Genomic DNA, 11,208 nt, shown 5'->3' on the forward strand with positions numbered 1-11,208 from the left:
TATTGTCCTGGTAGACCCTCCCCCAACAGCAACATCACTGGTTATTGTCTGGGTAGACCCTCCCCCAACAGCAACATCACTGGTTATTGTCTGGGTAGACCCTCCCCCAACAGCAACATCACTGGTTATTGTCCTGGTAGACCCTCCCCCAACAGCATCATCACTGGTTATTGTCTGGATAGACCCTCCCCCAACAGCAACATCACTGGTTATTGTCCGGGTAGACCCTCCCCCAACAGCAACATCACTGGTTATTGTCTGGGTAGACCCTCCCCCAACAGCAACATCACTGGTTATTGTCTGGGTAGACCCTCCCCCAACAGCAACATCACTGGTTATTGTCTGGGTAGACCCTCCCCCAACAGCAACATCACTGGTTATTGTCTGGATAGACCCTCCCCCAACAGCATCATCACTGGTTATTGTCTGGGTAGACCCTCCCCCAACAGCAACATCACTGGTTATCGTCTGGGTAGACCCTCCCCCAACAGCAACATCACTGGTTATTGTCTGGATAGACCCTCCCCCAACAGCAACATCACTGGTTATCATCTGGGTAGACCCTCCCCCAACAGCAACATCACTGGTTATCATCTGGGTAGACCCTCCCCCAACAGCAACATCACTGGTTATTGTCCTGGTAGACCCTCCCCCAACAGCAACATCACTGGTTATTGTCTGGGTAGACCCTCCCCCAACAGCAACATCACTGGTTATCATCTGGGTAGACCCTCCCCCAACAGCAACATCACTGGTTATTGTCTGGGTAGACCCTCCCCCAACAGCAACATCACTGGTTATTGTCCTGGTAGACCCTCCCCCAACAGCAACATCACTGGTTATTGTCTGGGTAGACCCTCCCCCAACAGCAACATCACTGGTTATTGTCTGGGTAGACCCTCCCCCAACAGCATCATCACTGGTTATTGTCTGGATAGACCCTCCCCCAACAGCAACATCACTGGTTATTGTCCGGGTAGACCCTCCCCCAACAGCAACATCACTGGTTATTGTCTGGGTAGACCCTCCCCCAACAGCAACATCACTGGTTATTGTCCTGGTAGACCCTCCCCCAACAGCAACATCACTGGTTATTGTCTGGGTAGACCCTCCCCCAACAGCAACATCACTGGTTATTGTCCTGGTAGACCCTCCCCCAACAGCAACATCACTGGTTATTGTCTGGGTAGACCCTCCCCCAACAGCAACATCACTGGTTATTGTCCTGGTAGACCCTCCCCCAACAGCAACATCACTGGTTATTGTCTGGGTAGACCCTCCCCCAACAGCAACATCACTGGTTATCATCTGGGTAGACCCTCCCCCAACAGCAACATCACTGGTTATTGTCTGGGTAGACCCTCCCCCAACAGCAACATCACTGGTTATTGTCCTGGTAGACCCTCCCCCAACAGCAACATCACTGGTTATTGTCTGGGTAGACCCTCCCCCAACAGCAACATCACTGGTTATTGTCTGGGTAGACCCTCCCCCAACAGCAACATCACTGGTTATTGTCCTGGTAGACCCTCCCCCAACAGCATCATCACTGGTTATTGTCTGGATAGACCCTCCCCCAACAGCAACATCACTGGTTATTGTCCGGGTAGACCCTCCCCCAACAGCAACATCACTGGTTATTGTCCTGGTAGACCCTCCCCCAACAGCAACATCACTGGTTATTGTCTGGGTAGACCCTCCCCCAACAGCAACATCACTGGTTATCATCTGGGTAGACCCTCCCCTAACAGCAACATCACTGGTTATTGTCCTGGTAGACCCTCCCCCAACAGCAACATCACTGGTTATTGTCTGGGTAGACCCTCCCCCAACAGCAACATCACTGGTTATTGTCCTGGTAGACCCTCCCCCAACAGCAACATCACTGGTTATTGTCTGGGTAGACCCTCCCCCAACAGCAACATCACTGGTTATTGTCTGGGTAGACCCTCCCCCAACAGCAACATCACTGGTTATCATCTGGGTAGACCCTCCCCCAACAGCAACATCACTGGTTATTGTCCTGGTAGACCCTCCCCCAACAGCAACATCACTGGTTATCGTCTGGGTAGACCCTCCCCCAACAGCATCATCACTGGTTATTGTCCTGGTAGACCCTCCAACAGCAACATCACTGGTTATCATCTGGGTAGACCCTCCCCCAACAGCAACATCACTGGTTATTGTCTGGGTAGACCCTCCCCCAACAGCAACATCACTGGTTATTGTCCTGGTAGACCCTCCAACAGCAACATCACTGGTTATCGTCTGGGTAGATCCTCCCCCAACAGCAACATCACTGGTTATTGTCTGGGTAGACCCTCCCCCAACAGCAACATCACTGGTTATCGTCTGGGTAGACCCTCCCCCAACAGCAACATCACTGGTTATTGTCTGGGTAGACCCTCCCCCAACAGCAACATCACTGGTTATCGTCTGGGTAGACACTCCCCCAACAGCAACACACAACCATCACTGGTTATCGTCTGGGTAGACCCTCCCCCAACAGCATCATCACTGGTTATTGTCATGGTAGACCCTCCAACAGCAACATCACTGGTTATCATCTGGGTAGACCCTCCCCCAACAGCAACATCACTGGTTATTGTCTGGGTAGACCCTCCCCCAACAGCAACATCACTGGTTATCGTCTGGGTAGACACTCCCCCAACAGCAACACACAACCATCACTGGTTATCGTCTGGGTAGACCCTCCCCCAACATCACTCTCTACTATACCTGGTTTAACCTGGAACTCTATCACTCTCTACTATACCTGGTTTAACCTGGAACTCTATCACTCTCTAATATACCTGGTTTAACCTGGAACTCTATCACTCTACTATACCTGGTTAAACCTGGAACTCTATCACTCTCTACTATACCTGGTTAAACCTGGAACTCTATCACTCTCTACTATACCTGGTTTAACCTGGAACTCTATCACTCTCTACTATACCTGGTTTAACCTGGAACTCTATCAGTCTCTACTATACCTGGTTAAACCTGGAACTCTATCACTCTCTACTATACCTGGTTTAACCTGGAACTCTATCACTCTCTACTATACCTGGTTTAACCTGGAACTCTATCACTCTCTACTATACCTGGTTAAACCTGGAACTCTATCACTCTCTACTATACCTGGTTTAACCTGGAACTCTATCACTCTCTACTATACCTGGTTTAACCTGGAACTCTATCACTCTCTACTATACCTGGTTTAACCTGGAACTCTATCACTCTCTAATATACCTGGTTTAACCTGGAACTCTATCAGTCTCAACTATACCTGGTTTAACCTGGAACTCTATCACTCTCTACTATACCTGGTTTAACCTGGAACTCTATCACTCTCTACTATACCTGGTTTAACCTGGAACTCTATCACTCTCTACTATACCTGGTTTAACCTGGAACTCTATCAGTCTCAACTATACCTGGTTTAACCTGGAACTCTATCAGTCTCTACTATACCTGGTTTAACCTGGAACTCTATCACTCTCTACTATACCTGGTTTAACCTGGAACTCTATCACTCTCTACTATACCTGGTTTAACCTGGAACTCTATCACTCTCTACTATACCTGGTTTAACCTGGAACTCTATCACTCTCTACTATACCTGGTTTAACCTGGAACTCTATCACTCTCTACTATACCTGGTTTAACCTGGAACTCTATCACTCTCTACTATACCAGTTTTTATTTTACCTTTATTTAACCAGGTAGGCAAGTTGAGAACACGTTCTCGTTTACAATTGCGACCTGGCCAAGATAAAGCAAAGCAGTTCGACACATGGAGTAAAACAAACATACAGTCAATAATACAGTGAAAAATAAGTCTATATACAATGTGAGCAAGTGAGGTGAGGGCAAACAAAATATATATATAAATAAAAATATTAAAAAGGCCATACAATATAGCAAGTAAAAACACTGGAATGGCTGGTTTGCAGTGGAAGAATGTGCATAGTAGAGATAGAAATAATGGGGTGCAAAGGAGCAAAATAAATACAGTAGGTAAAGAGGTAGTTGTTTGGGCTAAATTATAGATGGGCTATGTACAGGTGCAGTAATCTATGAGCTGCTCTGACAGCTGGTGCTTAAAGCTAGTGAGGGAGATAAGTGTTTCCAGTTTCAGAGATTTTTGTAGTTCGTTCCAGTCATTGGCAGCAGAGAACTGGAAGGAAAGGCGGCCAAAGGAAGAATTGGTTTTGGGGGTGACCAGAGAGATATACCTGCTGGAGCGCGTGCTACAGGTAGGTGCTGCTATGGTGACCAGCGAGCTGAGATAAGGGGGGACTTTACCTAGCAGGGTCTTGTAGATGACCTGGAGCCAGTGGGTTTGGCGACGAGTATGAAGCGAGGGCCAGCCAACGAGAGTGTACAGGTCGCAGTGGTGGGTAGTATATGGGGCTTTGGTGACAAAACGGATGGCACTGTGATAGACTGCATCCAATTTATTGAGTAGGGTGTTGGAGGCTATTTTGTAAATGACATCACCGAAGTCGAGGATTGGTAGGATGGTCAGTTTTACAAGGGTATGTTTGGCAGCATGAGTAAAGGATGCTTTGTTGCAGAATAGGAAGCCAATTCTAGATTTAACTTTGGATTGGAGATGTTTGATGTGAGTCTGGAAGGAGAGTTTACAGTCTAACCAGACACCTAGGTATTTGTAGTTGTCCACATATTCTAAGTCAGAGCCGTCCAGAGTAGTGATGTTGGACGGGCGGGCAGGTGCGGGCAGCGATCGGTTGAAGAGCATGCATTTAGTTTTACTTGTATTTAAGAGCAATTGGAGGCCACGGAAGGAGAGTTGTATGGCATTGAAGCTCGCCTGGAGGGTTGTTAACACAGTGTCAAAAGAAGGGCCAGAAGTATACAGAATAGAATAATACAGTTTAACCTGGAACTCTATCACTCTCTACTATACCTGGTTCAACCTGGAACTCTATCAGTCTCTACTATACCTGGTTTAACCTGGAACTCTATCAGTCTCTACTATACCTGGTTTAACCTGGAACTCTATCACTCTCTACTATACCTGGTTTAACCTGGAACTCTATCACTCTCTACTATACCTGGTTTAACCTGGAACTCTATCAGTCTCTACTATACCTGGTTTAACCTGGAACTCTATCACTCTCTAATATACCTGGTTTAACCTGGAACTCTATCACTCTCTACTATACCTGGTTTAACCTGGAACTCTATCACTCTCTACTATACCTGGTTTAACCTGGAACTCTATCAGTCTCTACTATACCTGGTTTAACCTGGAACTCTATCACTCTCTACTATACCTGGTTTAACCTGGAACTCTATCAGTCTCTACTATACCTGGTTTAACCTGGAACTCTATCACTCTCTAATATACCTGGTTTAACCTGGAACTCTATCACTCTCTACTATACCTGGTTTAACCTGGAACTCTATCACTCTCTACTATACCTGGTTTAACCTGGAACTCTATCAGTCTCTACTATACCTGGTTTAACCTGGAACTCTATCACTCTCTACTATACCTGGTTTAACCTGGAGCTCTATCACTCTCTACTATACCTGGTTTAACCTGGAGCTCTATCACTCTCTACTATACCTGGTTTAACCTGGAACTCTATCACTCTCTACTATACCTGGTTTAACCTGGAACTCTATCACTCTCTACTATACCTGGTTTAACCTGGAACTCTATCACTCTCTACTATACCTGGTTTAACCTGGAACTCTATCACTCTCTACTATACCTGGTTTAACCTGGAACTCTATCACTCTCTACTATACCTGGTTTAACCTGGAACTCTATCACTCTCTACTATACCTGGTTTAACCTGGAACTCTATCACTCTCTACTATACCTGGTTTAACCTGGAACTCTATCACTCTCTACTATACCTGGTTTAACCTGGAACTCTATCACTCTCTACTATACCTGGTTTAACCTGGAACTCTATCACTCTCTACTATACCTGGTTTAACCTGGAACTCTATCAGTCTCTACTATACCTGGTTTAACCTGGAACTCTATCACTCTCTACTATACCTGGTTTAACCTGGAACTCTATCAGTCTCAACTATACCTGGTTTAACCTGGAACTCTATCACTCTCTACTATACCTGGTTTAACCTGGAACTCTATCACTCTCTACTATACCTGGTTTAACCTGGAACTCTATCACTCTCAACTATACATTAATCATGTATCTTGTTGGGGATGAATCAGAACTAGTTAGGTAACATAGATAAATACGATGTTTTATTTACTTTCATATTATGCTTATGTGAGATACTTGTCATTAGAATGTTTCCCTTTGTCTATTTCAAATCAAGTTTATTTTATATAGCCCTTCGTACATCAGCTAATATCTTGAAGTGCTGTACAGAAACCCAGCCTAAAACCCCAAACAGCAAGCAATGCAGGTGTAGAAGCACAGTGGCTAGGAAAAACTCCCTAGAAAGGCCAAAACCTAGGAAGAAACCTAGAGAGGAACCAGGCTATGAGGGGTGGCCAGTCCTCTTCTGGCTGTGCCGGGTGGAGATTATAACAGAACATGGCCAAGATGATTAAATGTTCATAAATGACCAGCATGGTCAAATAATAATCAGGAGTAAATGTCAGTTGGCTTTTCATAGCCGATCATTAAGAGTATCTCTACCGCTCCTGCGGTCTCTAGAGAGTTGAAAACAGCAGGTCTGGGACAGGTCAGGGTTCCATAGCCGCAGGCAGAACAGTTGAAACTGGACCAGAAGCAAGGCCAGGTGGACTGGGGACAGCAAGGAGTCATCATGCCCGGTAGTCCTGACGCATGGTCCTAGGGCTCAGGTCCGCCGAGAGAGAAAGAGAGGAGAGAATTAGAGAGAGCATACTTAAATGCACACAGGACACCGGATAAGACAGGAGAAGTACTCCAGATATAACAAACTGACCCTAGCCCCCCGACACAAACTACTGCAGCATAAATACTGGAGGCTGAGACAGGAGACACTGTGGCCCCATCCGATGATACCTCCGGACAGGGCCAAACAGGAAGGATATAACCCCACCCACGTTGCCAAAGCACAGCCCCCACACCACTAGAGGGATATCTCCAACCACCAACTTACAATCCTGAGACAAGGCCGAGTATAGCCCACAAAGATCTCCACCACAGCACAAACCAAGGGGGGTTTGTATAGTTTGCAACTGAGTTATCCCCTCTCAGCTAGGACTCAGTCACTTGGGGCCCAGAGAGGGGAGAGGTCAGGCTTGTCTTCATATGTCAAAGTATCTATTAAACCATGTGGTGCTAAGTAGAATATCAGAAGGGGAGGAGGACAGAATGGAACATTGTCTTCTTATGGGAATGTGTCTAACTATTCCTAAACCATGTGAAGGGATGGCGTGATTAATGGGGAACCAGTTAGTTCTCATACAATGTCTGTACGCCAGTCACTCCCTCCTTTTCTCATTGGGGGGGGGGGGGGGGGGGAGTATGGCAGTGTCTGGAACCATCGTATGTCCCCTCTGATGTTGCCCTTCTCTTGACCTAGTATATGACCTAGAGGCTCACTCCCCTCAGTGAGCTTGTCCAGGAGGGACTTTATTTGAGATGGGAGTATCTAGAACTAACAACTGATACATGCCATTGGATGAGGTAATGTTTTGGTACTATGAAGTACCAAGAACGAGATTAGAACCTCGACTTAGAGACCAAACTGAGCGATAATTTATAGCGAATGCTGTCTAGCTATGGGATACTCCTCTCTCAAGTAAAAGTATTTATTTGTGAAGCAGTTCCTATTATCTGTGGTTTGTCATGTCGACTAGGGGGGTGGATCTTTACTATAAAAGATCTCAGTTGGCATTATGTTGACCACTCAACTTTTCATTAGAGACTGAAACGTTAAAAGCTTAATTATTATTAAAGGTGAAGTTTAAGTATAACTCTGACTGGTGTGTAGTTTAATCTCTCATCATTTGGTAATACAGGAAATTGCCACGACACACCAGAGATACACCACACCTGTCTGTCTCTAACCTGTCTCTCTCTCCTACAGTAGCATGTGGAGTGACTACCATCTCTACTCCAATGTGTTGTGGCTACACTACCTGAGCGCCAAGCTGCCACAGACACACCACACCAGAGACACACCACACCAGAGACACACCACACCAGAGACACACCACAGATACACCACACCTGTCTGTCTCTATCCTGTCTCTCCCACAGTAACATGTGGGGTGACTACCATCTCTACTCCAATGTGTTGTGGCTACACTACCTGAGCGCCAAGCTGCCAGAGACACACCACACCAGAGACAGACCACACCACAGACACACCACACCACAGATACACCAGAGACACACAACAGATACACCAGAGACACACCACAGATACACCAGAGACACACCACAGATACACCACACCAGAGACACACCACAGATACACCAGAGACACACCACAGATACACCAGAGACACACCACAGATACACCACAGATACACCACACCAGAGACACACCACAGATACACCACACCAGAGACACACCACAGATACACCAGAGACACACCACAGATACACCAGAGACACACCACAGATACACCACAGATACACCACAGATACACCACACCAGAGACACACCACAGATACACCACACCAGAGACACACCAGAGACACACCACACCAGAGACACACCAGAGATACACCTCACCACACCACATACACCTCACCACACCAGAGACACACCACACCAGAGACACACCAAACCTGTCTCTCTCCCACAGTAACATGTGGGGTGACTACCATCTGTACTCCAATGTGTTGTGGCTCCACTACCTGAGCTCCAAGCTGCTGTTAGGATTTATGTTTATGCACTATAGCCTGTTAGCATATTGTTTGAAGATTAATATTGTTTTGTTACACACACAAACAATACAGAGGGGGGTGTGTGTAGGTGTAAGGACTGACCAACACAGGCCATAAAAGCTGTGGTCAGTCTGGAGAGGGGTGCATCTCTCTAGGCCAACCAGGAGGTTAGAATACTGGACAATACCATATTAGGAACTGTTTCAGTGTAGAATCGACAGACACAAGACGCATCTAATCTACCCAGCAACCAGATGTGGACAAAGGGAAGCGCCAAGGGGCTTGGACAAATCCGAGGGCCAGCAAAGGTGGGGCAAAGTCGAAACTGCGCCCAGCAGACGCGTTGGAACTACGTCATCACGGTATAAGAACAGCTGTTTACGTACTTCCTGCCAGTTCCCTGTTAACCCTGCGCGGTGATACAGCGAACCCGTATATACGAAAATTGCATTTGCCATTCATTGTTTGCAGTAATTAAACATAATTAAAGAAAGTTAGCAGACCTTGCTTTTTATTTATCCTGACACCGGATGTGTTACACGCAGCGTTCACACTGCTGACGATGACCTATAAGGGTCGAGGGGGGCGGGGCGTCAAGCAGGCCAGGGTGGACCATTGTTGATGCAAGTGGTTAGCAGGACGCTAGTGGTTAGCAGGACGCTAGTGGTTAGCAGGACGCTAAGTGGTTAGCAGGACGCTAAGTGGTTAGCAGGACGCTAAGTGGTTAGCAGGACGCTAAGTGGTTAGCAGGACGCTAAGTGGTTAGCAGGACGCTAAGTGGTTAGCAGGACGCTAAGTGGTTAGCAGGACGCTAAGTGGTTAGCCCTAGCAGTAGTCTATAGTAGTACTGTGTAGGATCCAGTCGTAACCTTTTTGGAGGTGAAATCTTCTTGTGTACAATATTTATAAACCCACAAGACTGTAATGGCTTTGTATTCTAAAATAAAAAAGTGTTTTGTTTTCTTATTAAACGTTAAACAGAAACAATGACCAAAAAGTGTGTTGGTGTCAGATTTTTAAAATTTTTATCAAGAGAACGCAAAGATTCCTCGATGCCCTTCCAGACTCCCTCCGCCTCGTCAGGGACGTCGGAGTACAGAAATCGGTTAACCACCTAACTCTTTAAGGAATACCTAGGATAGGATAAAGTAATCCTTCTAACCCCCCCCTCCCCCTTAAAAGAGTTAGATGCACTATTGTAAAGTGGTTGTTCCACTGGATATCATAAGGTGAATGCACCAATTTGTAAGTCGCTCTGGATAAGAGCGTCTGCTAAATGCCTTAAATGTAAATGTAACTGAGGATCTAAACGTAAAATCCTTGATGTAGTCGCGCCGCTAAAAACGAAACATTTGGTCTTAAGAAACTAGATCCCTGGTATACAGAAAATACCCGAGCTCTGAAGCAAACTTCCTGAAAATGTAAACGGAAATGGCGCCACACCAAACTGGAAGTCTTCCGACTAGCTTGGAAAGACATTACCGTGCAGTATCGAAGAGCCCTCACTGCTGCTCGATCATCCTACTTTTACAACCCGATTTAGGAGAATAAGAACAATCCAGAATACAGTTTTTATACTGTCACAAAACTAACTAAAAAACAGCTTTCCCCAAGAAGGTGGCCTTCATTATTTTATGTAACTTGGCAAGTCAGTTAAAATAATTCTTATTTACAATGACGGCCTACCAAAAGGCAGAAGACCTCTCCTACGGGGGCTGGGATTAAAATAAATAAAATATAAATATAGGACAAAACACACATCACGACAAGAGAGACAACACTACATAAAGAGAGGCCTAAGACAACAAAACGACATGGTAGCAACACAACATGGTACACACATTATTGGACACAGACAACAGCACAAAGGTCAAGAAGGTAGAGACAACAATACATCACACGAAGCAGCCACAACTGTCAGTAAGAGTGTCCATGATTGAGTTTTTGAATGAAGAGATTGAGATAAAACTGTTCAATTTGAGTGTTTGTTGCAGCTCGTTCCAGTCGCTAGCTGCAGCGAACTGAAAAGAGGAGCGACCCAGGGATGTGTTGCTTTGGGGACCTTTAACAGAATGTGACTGGCAGAACGGGTGTTGTATGTGGAGGATGAGGGCTGCAGTAGATATCTCAGATAGGGGGGAGTGAGGCCTAAGAGGGTTTTATAACCAGTGGGTCTTGCGACGGGTATAAAGAGATGACATTCCCAAAGAAAATAATGGACTTTTTACTCCATAGATTTTCCCTGACACCCAAATGTACACGTTATATTTTGAATGCTTAGCAGGACAGAACATGGTCCAATTCACACACTTATCAGTTGAACATCTCTGGTCATCCATACTGTCTCTGATCTGGAGGA

This window comes from Salvelinus alpinus, chromosome 6 (genome assembly GCF_045679555.1).
Source record: "Salvelinus alpinus chromosome 6, SLU_Salpinus.1, whole genome shotgun sequence".
Classification (NCBI taxonomy): Eukaryota; Metazoa; Chordata; class Actinopteri; order Salmoniformes; family Salmonidae; genus Salvelinus; species Salvelinus alpinus.